This window comes from Dama dama, chromosome 11 (genome assembly GCF_033118175.1).
Source record: "Dama dama isolate Ldn47 chromosome 11, ASM3311817v1, whole genome shotgun sequence".
Taxonomy (NCBI): domain Eukaryota; kingdom Metazoa; phylum Chordata; class Mammalia; order Artiodactyla; family Cervidae; genus Dama; species Dama dama.
The window spans coordinates 76,291,412-76,309,489 of NC_083691.1; the positions used below are offsets into that span (position 1 = coordinate 76,291,412).

General features: G+C 43.1%; 1 long non-coding RNA gene across 1 annotated transcript; it reads right to left on the reverse strand.

Moving 5' to 3' along the window:
* Positions 1-2,538: 2,538 nt before the first annotated feature.
* LOC133064939 (uncharacterized) lies at positions 2,539-8,115 on the reverse strand. The gene is made up of 3 exons (XR_009694777.1): positions 7,910-8,115; positions 3,750-6,268; positions 2,539-3,152 (listed from the first exon to the last, which is right to left on the reverse strand). It is a non-coding gene; the product is annotated as an uncharacterized LOC133064939 (long non-coding RNA).
* Positions 8,116-18,078: the final 9,963 nt, after the last annotated feature.

Here is an 18,078-nt window from a genome sequence, read left to right on the forward strand (position 1 = left end):
ACCCTTGGAGAGAACCCTGTAGCCATCCTGACTTGCCCACTCACTTCAAAGTTTTCTAGGGCTCTCTCCAGGTTTTCTGACTGGTTTAGCCATTTCTTCTAGCAGACCTGACCTGTCACCTCCATTACTATTCTGAACTAAACATGGACAATCCCTCTTCCCCTTTATGTAAACCTATACAATGCTGGGATTTTTGTATAAGGAACTCTGCTAGAATCGAAGGAAAACCCAGACATTTGGTATGGGGTTTTCTAAGCCTGGTGGACTTCATTAGCCAAAATCCCTGGTGCTTCCCCTGTTCTTATTTAACTTGGTTCCTAGACCAGCCACACAGAGCCCTAACTTGCTGGGCACATTAAGCTTTAGTAGATACAGCCAGTTTGCAAAGTGGCTATCCCATTTTGCACTCCCATCAGCAGTGTAGGAGAGTTCTATTGCTCAAGATACCATCCATCTTGGTTGTCGCCAGTCTTTTTTATTTCAGTCATTTGGGTGGATGTATATTAGTATCAAATTGTGGTTTTAATTTGAGTTTCCCTGAAGAATAACCTTTCCTTATGCTTCTTGGCCATTCAGTTGTTTTTTTTTTTTTTTTTTTCCCTAGACTGCATCTTCTGTACACTTTTAACTGTATACAGCCTTTGGTCAGACGTATCTACTGTAGAAATCTTGTTCCAGTCTGTCGCTTGCCTCTGCACTCTCTTCATGCTCATCTGCCCCAGTGAAATCTTCTTGTAACATAAAACCACAGTCAGGGGACTGAGTCCACAGTATAGCCAGCTGCTTTTACTTGACTGCATTTCCAAATCACTTTTCAGAAAGTCAATAATATTTATAATTTAGCACCACAGAAGGTGCCCTTGTGCCCCCTCTCAATCAATACCCCCTGCAAAAGTAAATTCTACCCCAACCTCTAGCACATAGATGTGTTTTCCCCATGCTTTTCCTTCATGTAGATGGAATCTCACGGTGTGTACTCTTTGGTGTCTGGCTTCTTTCACTGTACGTTATGTCGGTGAGGTTTATCGACTTTGTGGATCACAAGAGTTCAATCTTTTTCATTGCTGTATGATATTCCATTGCATAAATAGACTGCAATTTGTGTTGTGTCCACATTAGTGCTATAATGAATAATGTTATATATATCTATATAACTTTATATTTCTATTTATAAACATGGAAAATATGTTAAGCTATATTCTTGTACATCAATTGCTGAGCAAATGCAATCTTAGGCCTCTACCTAGGAATTGCTGGGCCTTAGGGTATGAACTGATGTTTTGTTTCAGTAACTCCTGCCTGTTTTTTAAAGTGGTAGTACCACTTTTTACCAGTTCCCACCTACAGTGTAAGAATTTTAGTCACTCCACATCCTCTCCAGTGCTTGATATTGTCAATGTTTCGTTTTTAAATTTGGGCCCTTCTGTAATGTGTGTGTTTCACTGAAGTTTTAATTTGCTTTTTCCTGATGACTAATAACCTTGAGCACCTTATCATATGCTTGTTGGCCATTTGGATATCCTCTTTAACCAAGTGCCTATTGAGTCTTTTGTTCATTCATAAACTTTGGTTTGTATTTTTCTTATTGATTCATAAGAATTCTTTACATATTCTCAGATATGAATCCTTTTGCAGATATACATGTTGTGAATATTTTTCTCAGTCTGCGGTCTGCCTTTTCATTCTCTTAACAATGTCTTTTGATGAATGGAAGTTCTTGAGTGGCGTTCATGATATCAATCTCTTTCCCTAACTTTAGGAAGACCCTCTGCTTTGGGTCTCTGTGCTCTCGGTTCCTAGGCTGCAGGCTGTCCTGTCCTGACTTGTAGATCCATCCCTTCTGCTCTTCTGGCTTGCTACAGAGTCCTTAGATGGAGTCCGCGTTTCTGACTCATGCCTGGACTTGTCTCCTCTGTGGCCACAGATCTTAGAGGCCGGAACTGTCATCCTCCTGGGAGACTCCCTGCCTGCCATCAGCATCCAACAATCCTTCCCTGAGTCCCTCTGTGTTTCACATTCTAGCCTGAGCCCCACCCTAGGCTCATTCCCCAAGCAGAGGTGAGTCGCTCACCTTATCAAATCCTTCCTGGCTCTTGTTATGCCTTCCCTCCCCACCCCACTTTGACAGGTGATCTCTGACACTACCCTCTGTGACTTTTTGGGAAGGGAACACTTCTCAAGATCTCCATTCTACTGGATTACAATATAAAGTTACTTTTCACCTCAGGACCAAGTCTGATATCACAGGCTCAGTGTTTAAACTCCAAAGTTGGGCCCAGCATAATCCAATCAAAATAGATTCAAATGGCTATGAACACTGCATATGTCCAAAGTACTGTATTATTAGAACCATTCCTCTTCCTCCTTCACGGGGCCCTTCACTTGGAAGGGGAGTGATAGGAAATGCAATCAAATAAAAGCAGAAGTTCATAAACTTGGATGTGAAAAAAATTACATCTTCATTTCTACAAACTAGCTTTTCATTATGCACAAAGGCAATAAACTACAGCATTGGCTGTCCCTGTGATTTGGTCAGCAATAGAAATCACAGATCCCTTCATATCACATTATAATTGTTGATAAGTTTGAACTATTATTCACACTTATCCCTATTTCAATATTATATAATTTATTAGACCCACCACAAGATTTTGCATTTAATGGGTTAAATAAGAAAGCAAATATAATACTAGCTCATAAATTTGTTTCTTTAAAATATTCTGATAACTTGATTTCAGTATCATTTGGGCATTTAAGAACATTTTTTCTGAGGCGCCTATAGGTCTTTACAAAACTGCCCAAAAGGTCCCAGGGACAAAAGAGATTTAAATACTCCAGTTGATAAGAGACAGTCTTAAATCCATAGCAACTTAAAGTCACACAATGACCTCTGCTGATGAATCAGCAGCTGTGCTTCTGGGTCAAGTAGCGCTGTAAGTCTGCTCCATTTCTGCCAGCATGTTCCTTTGGCATGGAGTAGGGATGAGAGGACCTCAAGGGGCCCAGGCATGTGGCTCCAGTTTTCTTCGGATTCTGGCATTCCAGCGATTCTGAAAGAACAGGGCATTTCTTCTGCAGGTCAGAGGAAATGGGTAGCTCTCCAGCTAAATAGATTTCATGCTTGACTTCAGGGGAATAGCCCAAATGATGATCTGTTTGGGAGAGTAAATTAAAGAGGTAAGCGGGCATGCTGGTTTTATTTGGTTTAACTTTGGCTGGTATAGTTGCTCCCCTAAGCATTTCAGAGAAAGAATATAAGTTGTCAGACCTCATTTCCCAGCATCACTATCTCCCTCATCCCCCAGTTCAAATTCTGGCCAGATCCTGCATCTCAGAAGGCACTGACCTTGGATTAGCTTGAAGAGAAGACCTTAACAGGATTTCCTTTCTCTCCAGGCCAATGAAGACATAACTATCTCTTTTCTCACAGCTCTAAATACTGAGTCTTGATTTCACTCACTTCACCCATCTCTATTTCTCCTAATCGCTATCCTTACTTGCATTTCTTGGACCAAAATGCTCATGATGAAGATTTGTCTGCCTTTCATTAGAAGCAATGCTTCTGAGTTCTCATTTTGATGTTGAATAAAACATAAAATAGAAGATAACATCAGGTATGAGACCAATTCCTTGGCTCATGCCATCCACAAAGAACTAGAGAGGGCCTAGGTCCTAAAGACTGGGGACATATACATCATGTTAGCCTATTTCTCTTTGATTCTCCCACCCCTGTCCTTCCCTCCACTTACCCAATGCATCCTAATCTTCCATTTCATCATACAAGCCACTGGAACAGGGAGCTAAGACAGCTGTGAGTCAGGTGGGATACCTTGTCTTCCTCTGTAAAGAATGGGGTTGACATGGCTACAGCCACCTCCTCCTCCCCATCAAAGTCACTTATTTTGAATGTCTGAATATGTTATTTTCCAAAAAAAAAAAAAAAAGACTGTAGCAGTTTGTGTGGATGGCATTCTTCCAAGGTGCTTCAAGTTCTCTATAAAAAGCTCAGCTGTCATTTGTTGTTATCAGGCCCACTAGCCAAATTGTTGAAGTGCCCAAGTTTTATTAGCTCTGTTTTGCAATAGTCCATCTTACTATGGAGACAAATGGGGGAACTCTGCCTTCATGCTGGCTTTGTTTTATAGTTCTTAAATGTGTAACATGACTGAATGATTTTGAGCTGTCTCCAGCTTGTAGTGATGGGTGTCGGTTTCTTGAACACTACTCAGAAATCTGTGACTCTGAGTGGTAATGTTCTGAAGGCAAGCTGACTTTACCACTAATCAGTGTGTGACCTTGGGTAGGTCCTTTAATGTTTTTGATCCCCAATTTATTCATCTGTAAAAGGATGAGCTCTAAGGTCATTTCAGCTCTTTCATTTTATTATTCTAATAAATGCATCACAAAAAAGGTCATGAAAACATCCCAATTATAGCAATCAAGAAAAATAACTGTGATTCTGTTTTATATAGTGTTCAAGATTCCTTTTTGACTTTTGAGGCTCTTGATGACTCAATATGTGTACCCCCGAAACGCTACTAGATCCCTGTAAGCTATTTTTAAAAATTGATTTGGGGCCAGTATTGAAATTGTGGGTCTTATTATCTGAGTCTCAGATTCTGAGTTATAAGAAGGTCTATTCAAAATGGTATGTTTTTCTTGCAGCAATTGTTATGTGGTCAAATTTTATGATGTTTTAACATTCACTGCCATTCATTATCTAAACACTCTTCTATAACCCAGTGAGCGTGTAAGGTTAATAAGTAGAATGGAATTCATTCTGGGTTGATTTCATCTGCTGATTCTAGTGGAAGGCCTCTTATATCTGTCCTTCTTTCTCAACATGGCTAAGCCAAAGACACTTGGAAAAGCTCAGACCCTGCTCATGACTTTAAATCTCTGTTAACTTTTAGGAAGGAAGAAATGTTACTTTCTCTTCATCTCCAAGTGAATGTGTGAAGACATTTCACATGAAGAGAAATTTGTTCATTGGCAATATATTTTTTGACCAATTAAAATATTCACCATATTGCTTACTTTTCAAACACAGAATTTGCCTACCTGTGTAATGCTCATAAGTAACCATGTTTTAAGGTTATGTTACATTTACTTGTTTTATAATGTTTCAAGAATGAATAAAGGGAAAAGAGGGCTTCAGAGGACCCAATGGTATTTCACACTTCAAGTGCATCTCAGGCAACAGGAAGGCCTGTCCAGGCTAGTGCTAAATGCTACCTTTAGCCCAGGTAAGATTATAGAATGCCACAAATGGTTTCTTAGAAGGCTATGTCCTTTTAATCTAGTCATTCCCCTATTGAACAAGGCTGTCTCTTTCCTACCTCCCCATTTCTGGCTTCTCCACCACCACTCCCTCCTAAGTACACATGAAAACTTGTACTTGGACTACATTTTCCAAAACATATACTTAGAGTTTCATTTACGGATTGCTTTGCTGCACTCCAAATGGCCCAGCATTTTGTCGATGAAAGAGCGTAAATCATTCCTTAACGTGAGATACAGTAGGATGTGATGTTTAGAGAAAGGAAAATATGCTTCCTTATAGAAGCACCAGGCACTACACCATCTGGCTTGGAGGGAAAAATTTCAGTCACTCATCCTGATGTTTTGTCTACATAGTACCAAACATCTGGAACCTGGGTGACAGACTAAATTTTTCATTTCACATCCAGATGTTTTTGCATTATGCCAAAACAACCTTAAAAACTCAGCTATGTCTTTAAGAATTCAAATAGTACAAGCATAAAAGTTGTACTAATTTCATTTAGGTTTTGAGATAGAAAAGATGAATTAAAAAAAAGCCAACTTTTGGCTGGTTTTTTTATGCAATATGCTAGCTTAAGAAAAAAGCCACACATTTTGCAACTATATGATTAAAAAAATTATGAAGAAATATTCCCAGAAATACTGTCACTAAAAATACAATGATCTGGAATGTTGTTCCAAAGTTGAAATGCTCTGGTTTTGCAAATTCGGATAAGACTTCTACAGTTAAAAGATAAGAAATCATTCTCCAAAATAGTTGCTTAACAGCTTAAGAAGTTCGTTTCCTTCTGAGCAACTCTCTGTGAAAACATCTATTCCTTGCACACAAAGGTGAAAGCAGGACCGATGGGTTCCTGCCTTTTCCAAGGTTCCAACAGGATTTGCAAGGAGACTTTGAATCATTTAAAGATGCTTTTTTTGAGAAGTGCTTTTCATGATTCAAAATGAAAAATCAGATTGTATCCACTGGAGCCACCTTGAACATCTGTCACAAGAACATAAGCAGAAAGGAATGTTTAAACATTCTGCAACAAAACTGTTTGAAATACATATATATATATATATTGGGTTGTTTGGAGAATTGCATGTCTTGTCCTCTTGTATTCAATGGAGTTGGATCTCATGCTTGTTAAAAAAACATGTTCAGAACAGATTTCTTGTATTAGAAGACACAGCACTTAATCTAGTTCTCAACTGCCAACAGGCTTTGTGGGCACTTCTATGCCATGAAAATTCCAATATATTTTTCATTATCTCCACAAGGCCTAGAGAGTGTGTGTGTAACACAGCAGTGTTACTGAACTGGCTTGGTGCAGGGTCTTTGCTGACTCAGCATATGGTTTCTCATTTCCAGATTACTAAAACAACTTTCCTCTGGGGTAGAGCTTCACAGAAAGCAAGGGGAATAGAAATACAGAGGGGCCTTATTTTCACCCGTAATTATACCAAGTCCAGAGGCAAATGCAAAATCAGACTGAACTCTCCCAGGTTTATAGAATAAAAACTGCTTCTCTCTGACCCTGAGCCTGTGAGAATCGCAGTAAGTTGCAACCCAGGTCTACTTTTCACCAACGAATTTGCCCCAGGCCTCTTACCCTTAGGGTGTGGACTCGCGGGCAAGGTTGGGTGCCTTTCTAAAGCTTGCGTACAGTATTTTAAGTAAGGCAGGTCAATCTCTTTTTATGCACTTGCACCAACAAACATTTCTTGAGTTGTGCAGTGAGTAAACTGCAAATTTCAGACACGGCCACATTTGCAGGGTCTGGAGTGAAGTGGGGTCGCTGCACTTGCCCACCCTCTCTGCCTGATTCAGTGGTTGGAACCTTCAGAGATTTACCATTGTGTGCCCGCGGGCCACAACCTATATGCTAAATGGCAATGGCCAGTTTCCATACAAATCGAACAGGCTCGAAGTTCAGTTCTCTGTTCCCTGACACACTCAGCTATCACGTTGGTGGGAATCGCTGGGCTTCAAGCTGACTCTCAGAACGGGATCAAGAAGAATATTGTGAACATCAAGTCTCCCCCAAACGCCCCTCCCCCCGCTTGCCTTTGGCCTCCCGCAAGACTGGCCTGCTAATCAATGCAAATGTCGTAGGCGGCCAGGCCCGCAATTGGCATTCCAGAAAGCAAGGACCACCAGCCGAGCTTTAAATAAGTGCAGATGTGACAGGCAAGAGACCCAAGGATGGCCGCCTCTCCACCCCGCATAGGCCGATGCACACGGCTTCAGCCGTGTGCGCTGCGGGGAGTGTGTCCAGAGGAAAGGGGTGCCCCGAAAACAACCGCAAAGGGAATGGAGCCCCCGGGTTTAAGGGCATCGCTGGGATGGTGTGTGCCCCGTAGCCCGTTATTTCCTTGGCTTCACTGCTTCTTCCCTAAAGTGGCTAGAGGATAACCCACCCTCGCAAAAGCCGCTCAAGGGCCCAAATGCCCGGCCTTACTCGGGAAACCGCGATCCTGGGTGGCCGGGGAGGCCTCGCTCTTCCACCGCAGAGCGGGGGCGCGAAGCATGCACTTAGGGCCTGACCCGCTGGCGACACCCGGGATCCGGGATCTTCACCCCTGCTTACCACGCTCCCCCCCGCCCCCCAAATCCTGCGCAATACATAGTCCTGGTCCCGACCCCAGCGCGATGCAAGCGACGTCCTGGCCTGCTGGCCGCGGTGTGCGGTTCCGAGACTGCGGGCGGAGCAGAGGCAGAAGTCAAGCTCAGATCGGTCCCCAGGCTGGGGTCAGGATTGAGCGGCACTTCCCTGGGGCGGGATGTGGCGTGGGAGCTCGGAGCGCGTGCGAGCCGGAGGCGCCGGGCAGCCGGGTTTCCGCAAACCGCTCGGATCTAAAGGGTTTCGGGGGAAACGGAGTGAGGAGAAGGGAAAACAATTTAAAAAAAAAAAAAAAAAAAAAACGAGCGTCGCGCCTTCTTTGGTGTTTAGTCCGCCCTGAGCCCGATTTCGTATTTATTCACAACCATCCCCCCACTGTCTGGGTGGCTTCACTAGAGCCGCCCGGTCTCCGGGCTCCTAGCCCGCGCGGCCATCCTTGCCCTAGGGTCTTGCTCTCCGATCCAAGCCCTGCGGCTCCGAACAAATCCCCGTTCGCCTTTCCCTGCCCGTCTCCGTGGGTTCAATCCCGTGGCCGAGGAGGTGGCAAGGCCGGGGCTGCAGACCATTTGGTGGCAGCCCACCTCCGCTACCCGACGAGGCGCCCAGGCCGGGCCCCCACCAACCCCCGCCCCAAAGTCACCTAGCCCCGAGCCTTCCGGTCTCTCCCGGCCCTTAGCGCGACAGCCCCCGCGCCCCGCCGCTGAGGCTGCGGCTCCCCTCGGAAACCTGCAGGTCCGGAGGGGCGGGCCGCCGGGTGCAGGGCCTCCACCGAGCGGCCTTGCTGCCTAGCCAGTCGCCCCGGCCCTCCCGTCGGCCTCCAGCGGATCCGAGATGTTTCGGCGCCTGCTCTCCGCCCCGTGCCTTGGCGCCTTCGGATATCCCTCGGCCGCCGGGCGTGCTCGGCGGGACTCCACACAGAAACCGCCTGCCGAGCCCCGGGGCAGCGAGCGTTACCCGCGCCGCCCGCCGGCCCCGGCGTCCCGCCCTCCCGGCTGGGCGCAGCTCCGAGGGCTCCAGGGGGAAACCGCAATTACCCGCGGACACCCCACCCTCCGCGTTCCGGCTGCGCAGCGCCGAGCGCCACGTGCGCCGAGCGGACGCCGCCCCGGGCCTGGGTCCCCGCTGCCCCCGGCGCCGGAAAGAGCCTCCGTGCCTCCGCCCCGGGCGCGCGCAGCCGCCGCCTCCAGCCCGCCGCGCCCCTGCCGCCGCCCGCCGGCACCTGCACCCGCCTCTCCCGCTTGCCTTCCATCCGTGCGTAGAAATACCACCAACTTTAAAAAAAAAAAAATTTTTTTTTTTTTTTTCAGAGAGGTGCACGAAAAAGACGAGGGAGATTCGACCATCCGAGGGTCAAGACACAGAAATTCGAACTGGCCCAGAGCGACCTTACTTGGCGCAGAGAATCATTTACCGAGCGAGCGAGGGTGTGCGGATACGGGCGCTACTCTTAAAAGACAGAGTGATGAACAGCTGCACCTGAAGTCGAAAAACGATCCAAACTTTGATTCCTTTCTGTGGACTTGTTCGAACTGAAAGGCCACTTGTAAGCAAAAAACAACAACTTGAATTTGCTGATGGAGGTCCTGTTAAAAGAGGCCAACAGGAGTACGAGACACATGGCGATTAAATCGCTACGTGATGCGACTATTATATTTTTCCGAGACGTTCTAAAGAATTTTCCTATTACTTTTTTTAAGGTGCGGAATTTAGCTAAACAACTACTATAGCTAACATTCTAAGATAACGCGGTTACTTTCCTAATATAAAAATCCATAGGTTCCGATTGTGTAACATAAACAACAGAACAAAATCAGGCTAGACAACTAAGTCCCCTTATGTAAATACCTAATTCCATCATTCAAAGATAATTGGTTTGTATAGTAAATCTAAATCACAGGGCCAAGCTTAGCTGCCCTTTCCTGAAAAATATTTCAACTTTCCTGCAGCCTCAAAGAAGACATACTGCAATGTCAGTATTTTGTTCTTTAGAGGGAATAAATTGTCCTTCTCAGCCACCTCAGTTGCTCAGGAATGAGATGTGCTAAGCATTCATATGAGATTTTGGAAGATGGTGCAGGTGTGGGCTGACTTAAATTACTTGCTTTTGTGCTTTTCTAAAAGGTCAAAAAGGATCTGGTTTAGCGAAGGCAGAGAGAATAAGACTTTTCAACATGAGTGAAAATGCCCATGTGCCCAGCCTCAGATGGAAGAAATAACACAAACCTGATAAAGTATTTAGCTGATGCCTCCTGAAAAATGATGTACCTATCAGCATGCAGGTCATCAATCAAAAATTATTTAATATTTGCATTCAATTAACCAAATGACTCCACCAGCTCGACACTTTTCACAAATCAGCAATTAGTAAAATACTTGGTAAAATCTTCCACACGCTGTCACTCATTTAATGGTAAATTATTGAACAGTATTTTAACTTGTAAGAATATTTAGTAGTTTGAGAATTTGTGATGTGGTTGTGGAGTGCAAGAATTCACACATTTTCTAAACTATAGAAAATACTAACAGAATTACTTGAAGTTTTTTTTTTTTAATAATTTTGAAACAAAGACTAAATGGAGGAAACTAATCTGAACTGTTCCATTATCTAAAGACATAAATGAGTTGAGTATATGGTATCTTGAACAATTTTCTATATAAAATAGGTTAAAAAACTCTCCGCTTAATTAAACATAAAATAGGCTATATTAAGAGAAATTATTTTTGTCTTATGTAACTAGAATTCCTTGCATACCAACATAAGAAACTAACAGCTATGTTGGCTATATTCCCTAAGTATCAGTAATTTAAATTCCCTGAATATAATTAACCTCATTAAGTTGACTCATAGGACATAAGAGCTACTGGGGAAACTCTTTATATACAATTATGCAGATCAGTGGTAGTTTTTAAGTCACTAATAACTAGACACATAAATTTTCTGGGTTGAAGGAAAGACTATAAATCTATCTTATATAATTTTCTAGTCATCTTTTAATATGAGATAAATTATAGCATATAAACATCCTTGGGATCTATTTTATTTTAAGGAAATAATTTTCTTTGCTGTCAGAGATGCCCATGAGGGCAAATTTTGATTATATATTTTGAGAGCTGTCAAATTTGATGATTCAACACATAACTTCAAACCATTTCTCAGAAGGGTTCTCAGACTATTAATAGTATTTTGCTTCAGAGAAATGCATTTAAAAATACAAAATTAGTGGCATTAATATTGAATTTTTGTGTCTGTACAAAGATATGGAAATATGTGCAAGTAAAAACTAAAGACTAAGGTCGAGAAAAAGGACATTAAAAATCACACTTGGCAGAAAAATAATCTATTTTACCAAGAATTCTTGCAGTATTTTCTGTCTCAAGGTTGGCCCTCTACAGTGTCAAAACCGCTCAGAGATCTGCTCAGCAACCTCACACAGTTGCCGCTGTGCACATGTGTTTTATGTGTGTGCATTTCAATCTCCTCTCTCTTTTGCAGGGCAAAGAAATAAGGGAAGAATGAAAATCTTGAGCTACTCTGACATCCAATAAGGACTTATAGTTTATTAATCGGAGAATTTAGCTTAGCTCCTCCACTATTCATCTGAAATTAATTAAGTGTGTAGAATTACAAGGTGGGTGTATCTGAGACAGCAGGCCCTGCTCGGACTAATCAAAAGGGCACATGTTGAATGAGCACAATTTAGTTAAGGTTAATCCAGTGAAGATGATACCTCCCTGGTCTTAATTACTCTAGGTGATAGATTGTGGAATGGCAAAGTAGGAAGGAAGGGAAATTTGGTCCTACTGAATACCAGAATTTTCTAATTTAATTTAGCTTGCTCTGTTTTCACAGAAGCAAACAGTTGCTATTCAGACAGCAGGACCACACTCTCTGGATTAAATTGGGTAAAAGAAAAAAATAATTGTATGTCGATTTTTAAGAAAAAAGTGGAAAACAAATATGGATGTTTCAAAGGTGTTGATCATAATGTGCCTTTCATTACCAACAACTCAATTTAGAATTTTATCAGTAGATTCTTTGTGATTTCCGCTAGGAGTTGTTTGCTCTTTTAAACTTTCTTCTGAGTACTGAGGCTAGTCAATGTGCTGAAATAGAGAAGTGTCTATACCTACAAGACTACATTAATGAAATGAATGTATGTGTATTATTAAAAAATAATGTAGTTTAAAATATAAATAAGTGGACAACAAACCACCATGGATGAACTGCACAAACATAGAGTAAAAAAGCAGACGTAGGAATACATCCAAGAATCCATTTATAGAAAGCTCAAAAACAGATAGCACAAATCTAGTATGACAAGTCAGGATGGTGATTTCTGTTTGCAACAGGAAAACAGGAGGTGCCTCTAGGGGTCCTGGTGATGTTCTGTTTCTTATGCTGGGTGCTAGTTATACAGGTGTGTCCACTTTATGAAAATTTATCAAATGAATTTGTGAACTTGAGATTGGTGCATTTTTCTGTACATCTGTTTTATTTCAATAAAACATTGTCTTCACAAAATTAAAATAAAAGGAAAAAAGACTAAGAAATAAGGGAATGGGATTGTGAGACAATACATTTTTAAAAGACAGAAGGGTGAAGGCTGCAGATATAGTTCTGGAAGAGAAAAAATACATTAAAATATCTAGCAAAATATTAGTAGTAAGATTTTAATGTGTTCACTTTCCCATCTTAATATCTGCACACCCATATAAACACTTAAATCTTGCCTCAGGATCCAGACTTCACCCAAATCAGGATCTTCCTTGTTTCTTTTGCATGTGTTCAAAGTCTGATTATGGTGTTTAAGAATCTTATTCTTTGTTGCTGCTTAAGATGCAGCCCACCCCCTGCCCCCAAAAGCTCATTTTCTCCTTGCACATGCATTTAAAAAAATCATCGGATGATTTCCTTGTTTTCAGTTTTGTGATATATTTTCTGCTCAAGAAGGGGTATCTGTTTCTGATTTATTAGCATTTGATCCCCTAGTTTCCTGCCATTGATCAAGCCTAATACTTAGCTCAGCTGATGAGTTTTATATGAAAACTGATATTTCAGGAAGACGGAAGGTTGAACCCATTTTTAATATTTTCCCCGTCATCTCTTTTAGAGTGTGACATACACGAGAGACACCTAGCAAAGCCCCGAACCATATTTATTTTTCATTACATCTCCTTGGTATAAAACCTTCTGGAAATAAAACACGGATTTATCGAGAGAGGAGATGTTTGTCCTGTGTCATCCACATCCTGTCGATTGTATATACATTTACACCCTCTCGCCAAAACATGCCTTCACCCCACTGCTGACCGGCTGTCCGCCATTCAATCTCCAGTGAAGTCACGGTGAATAAGGTCAACTCCTTGGAAACATCTGTATTTGATCAGTTTGCACAAAACAGGGGTCTTGCTGATGCTGGACTTCCCTGAAGTCCGATACAACAATAGCTGATTCACCACTGCTGCCCGAGCCTCCCTCAGGAAACCTTTTTTTTCTCTCCCCTCTCTGAGACTATACAATGTTCAGACTAAATCCTACTCACATGAGCCCAGGGGCATCCAGCACAGCTCCTCGCCTTCCGAGGTGGCATCTCACTGAGGGAGACTTTCTCTTCTCCAGCTGGGAAGATATTCTAGTTATCACTAAAGCAAGGGCAATACATGGCCCTTTCTCCTGAATCCTGGGAAAGAGTAACAGATGGAATCAGATCAGAAAGTCATCGACATGTTGACAGCCTGTCAACCATTCTAGACCCTGATCCGGTCGGCTCAGTGCTCCCAAGTGCACAGTAGTGGATTAGCATTAACCTGTGTGTATGTGTGCATCTTTTCTTTTTTCTTCCTGATTGTATTTTCAGCGTTGTATCATCAATATGTTATTCCAACAAAAAAATCTAAAGGACACTCTAGAGCATCTTTTTCTTTAAAGCAAAAAACAACTTTGAGGATAGTCTGATAGTCCCAAGATAGTATTTTGATAGCCAGAATATACACTTTGATCACCTTAATAGTATGACAATTTAAATGCAAAAGGAACATTGACAAAAAGTCTAGCATAAACTTTTAAACATCAACCTGAAGACTGCATGAAGGGAACTTCATTAAAATTAGGGGCAGTGTTAAATTCATTCTACTGAAAGGGAATTTTAGAGAATCCCCATTCAAGTGTTTACAAACTTTGCTCACCACATTTTAAAAATACACGGGTCTGACTGTCGTTCATTTCCAGAGAGGGTAGAGCAAGAAGCTGACAAGGTTAGTCAGTTATGTTTTCACTGATGGGCTTCTGAGCATACCATACAGGGGGCAAGAGACCCACTAGATAGTCCCCTTCTTTGGGAGTTAAAACACGTGAAAATGCAAATAACAGAAAAAGCAAGAAGTCTCAGGTGGCCAATAAGGGATATAGCCGCTAACGTGCAGATTTTCCATCCTTTCCTGATGGTAAGCACATCAAAACTGTTCTTGGTTTAAGGCTTGTTTGTGGTCCCATCTCAGATCTGCACGCTGTTGTCTCTGGCAGTCCATCCTCAGCTGCACTGGGGTCAGACAGACCTGTATTATCATCCCAGCACTTCTGGGCAACCTTCTGAACTGCTCCAGGCCTTACTTCCTCACCTGTAAACAGCAGTACTACCTCATGGGACAGGATGTTCACTGAGACAATGTGCTTAAAGCAGTGCCTGGGTCTCACACTATCCTCAGCGAGTCAGCTCTTGCTGGCAATCATATTCCTGCCATTTCCCATTCCTCCCACATCAGCCAGTTATGTTGTGTTTAGTATCAACTGACTCCATTCAGAGAAAAGGGAATTGTTTTGAAATAATTCAGTAAGCTGCTTTTTAAAATGCTCACTGCTTGCAAGTCTACTGGCTCTTCCAAACACAACCCGATTTAACAAGGATGGGAAAGCAGGGTGATTCACTTCACCGTGTTTTCCGCTAATTGCTGAATAACACACTATACAAATAAAGGAACAGCTTTTTCCACCACAGAATGATTAACTTTTTAAAGCTCTTGCAGTAGGTATAGAAACACTTCTTGGCACCAAGGCCAACGTATGGTCCCAAATGTCAGTGTTCCAGAAAACATGACCCTCGTACACAGTTTTCACAGGCTTTATGCAAATGACTCGAATACTTTTTCTCACCTCAGTCTGGTCCCACAAGTTGGCAGTCTTGTAACTCTGCTTCTGCATCACTTGATGGCTGAAGGACCCTGCCACCTTCTTTCTCCTTCGACCTCCCTTCTCAGGCAGGGTCTCCAACCAGGGCTTCTCTTCTTCCACATTTTCTGGATCTGCCCCTGGTTCTTCAAGATCCTGTGCATCTACCGAACTGCCTCTGAATAAACCTATTTTGCAACTGCCAGTTCTCAGTGGTTCTGGTTCAGTTCCATTTTACCTCAGATGTTTGGTAAATTTGGGTTACCAAAACCATAGAGCTGCATTGTCAGTGTTGCATGTTTCACTGAACTACAAAACCTTAGGCAAGTCACTTACCCTGAGTTCCAGGTTCCTATCCTGGGCTCCACTTCTGAGGTCCAGTTAGCTCACACCACCAGTGTTCTTGGATTCTAAGTGGCAAAATGCATGTGACATACAACAGGACCTGTGCGCCTTCATGGGAGGGTGTGACCAGCTGGAGTTAGAGCAGTCCTGCAATGGAGCTGATGGGCCAGGTGGGTTGGGTTCAATTGGAAGAGAAAAAGGGAAAGAGCAGTCTAAAGAATGGGAAAAACGTGAGCAAAGTTCTGGCGGCAAGATTTAGGTAGTCCCAATCAAAGTAGCTTCCCTGCTGGCTCAGAGGGTAAAGCATCTACCTGCAATGCGGGAGACCTAGATTCGATCCCTGGGTTGGGAAGATCCCCTGGAGGAGGAAATGGCAACCCACTCCAGTATTCTTGCCTGGAAAATCCCACGGATGGAGAAGCCTGGTGCAGGCTGCAGTTCATGGGGTCATAAAGAGTCGGACACAACTGAGTGACTTCACTTCAATCAAAGTAGAAGAATTGATGCTTTTGAATTGTGATGCTGAAGAAGACTCCTGGGTCCCTTGAACAGCAAGGAGATCAAACCAGTCAGTCCTAAGGGAAATCAACCCTGAACAGTCATTGGAAGGATTGATGCTGAAGCTGAAGCTCCAATACTTCAGACACTTGATGTAAAAAGCCAACTCATTGGAAAAGACCCTGATGCTGGGAAAGAATGAAGGCAAAAGGAGAAGGGGGCAGCAGAGGATGGGATGGTTAGATACCATTACCGGCTCAATGGACATGAATTGGAACAAACTCCAGGAGACAGAATAGGACAGAGGAGCCTGGTGTTCTGCAGTCCACGGGGTCACAAAGAGTTGGATGAGACATAGAGACTGAAAAACAACAATCGAAGTAGAATGCAAAATAAAAATATTCAAGAGAAAACTCCTAATAGTGGCAATTACCCTCAGGAGGAATAAGCACATTTACTAATAGTGAGCTTTGGGCATGTCTATCCTAGCAGCTCTGCTGTTTCCTAAACAGTTTTCCTACTTGGCAATAGTTTATGAAATTTCCTTTGAGGATATAAGTTCAAATCCAGACACACCTATGCTAAGGTATGTCTAATCTCTTTATCTGCTCTGTGCGCAGAGGTTGGAGGGGAAGAGTGCCATCTACCAGACCCAGAGGTTTATGAGCACTGTAACTCTGCCACCTTTCTTCTTCTTGCCCATCCCCTGCCCTTCTGCTTCAGTTTTCTATTACTGTGACCAAGCTCTCCAAAACATGATGGTTTAAGATGACAATTTATTATTTCTCATTACACCTTGTTTTCCCAGGTGGCGTTAGTGGTAAGGAATCTGCCTGCCAATTCAGGAGATGCAAGATACTCTTGCATCAGGTCGGGAAGATCACCTGGAGTAGGAAATGGCAACCCATTCCAGTACTCCCGCCTGGATAATTCCATGGACAGAGAAGCCTGGTGGGCTACAGTCCTTGGGGTTGCAAAAAGTCAGACACAATTGAGTGACTAACACTTTCCTTTCATGACTCTGCGATTTAGCTGGATTCAGCCAGGTAGTTCTGCTCCATGTAATATCAACTGGGGTCACTCACATAGCTGCTGGCAGATCATGGTAGGCTTCATGCATAGGTCTGGTACCTTGGTGCTTTTCCTTGTGGCCGTTGCTCCCAGCAGGGTGGTTTTAGGATGGCCAAACTTCTCATGTGGTCGCTGGCTTCCCAGAGGAAGGAAGCAGAATCTGCCTTAAGAAGACTTGCGTTTGGAAGTGCCAGAATACCATCTCCATGGCCTCCCATTGTTCAAAGTAAGTCTTGAGGCCAGCCCAGAGGAAGTAAACCTCTTAATGGGAGGAGAACCATGTACAGAGGAAGGCTTGATGGTAGTTATCTTTGAGGGCTACCTGCTCGTCTCCTCCCTACTGCGTGGTTTGCAAGCGAACTGCTGGAGAGATTGGAACAATAGCAGCCTGCAAACAGACCTTAGAGCCGACAACCGTCCCCATAGTAGGTGTTTGCAGTTCCCATCCGTGAGCCACTGCAGTGATACTGGCAGCTCTGCTCATTTTGACTCTTCATCACACACCTTTGCTTACTGCTCTGTTTCTCAAATGTGAGTCTTTATTCTCCCCTCTAATTAAGCCAAGAGCTCCCAGGGGTAGGGACCGCCTGTTCTTCTCTCATATGCATTACTCTGAGTCAGGCTAAAAGGTTCTGAAGGAAGCTGACCTTGTGTCAAATGTCATGCCTTCATATTTCTGGAGCACTCGCTGCAAGCCTGGAGTTAGAGTAGTGAACAAAGTCCCAAGACTCATGGAGCTTACATCATTATTGAATAATAACAGCCATGATGACAATCATAACTGCTGTGGATTGAACACCTGTTCTCTCACCTGTTGCCTTATATATATGTGTGTGTGTGTCCTTAACCCTCCCAACAATTCTATGAAGGGAAATTCTTGTTCCCTTTTACAGACAGAGAAACAAAGGCTTTAAAAATGTTATATAACATCCCCAGGTCGTAATGTATCAGTGACAGAGCAGGATCCAAAGCTGAGGTTTTGTGGCTCTAACGTGGAGCCCCACACTCTCTTCTATCACTAGTTAGCCATGCAGGATGCTAACTCCCTATGTATAGTTTTCAGCTATCCAAGAACATTGTGACATTACCAAAACAGAAACACTAGACAGA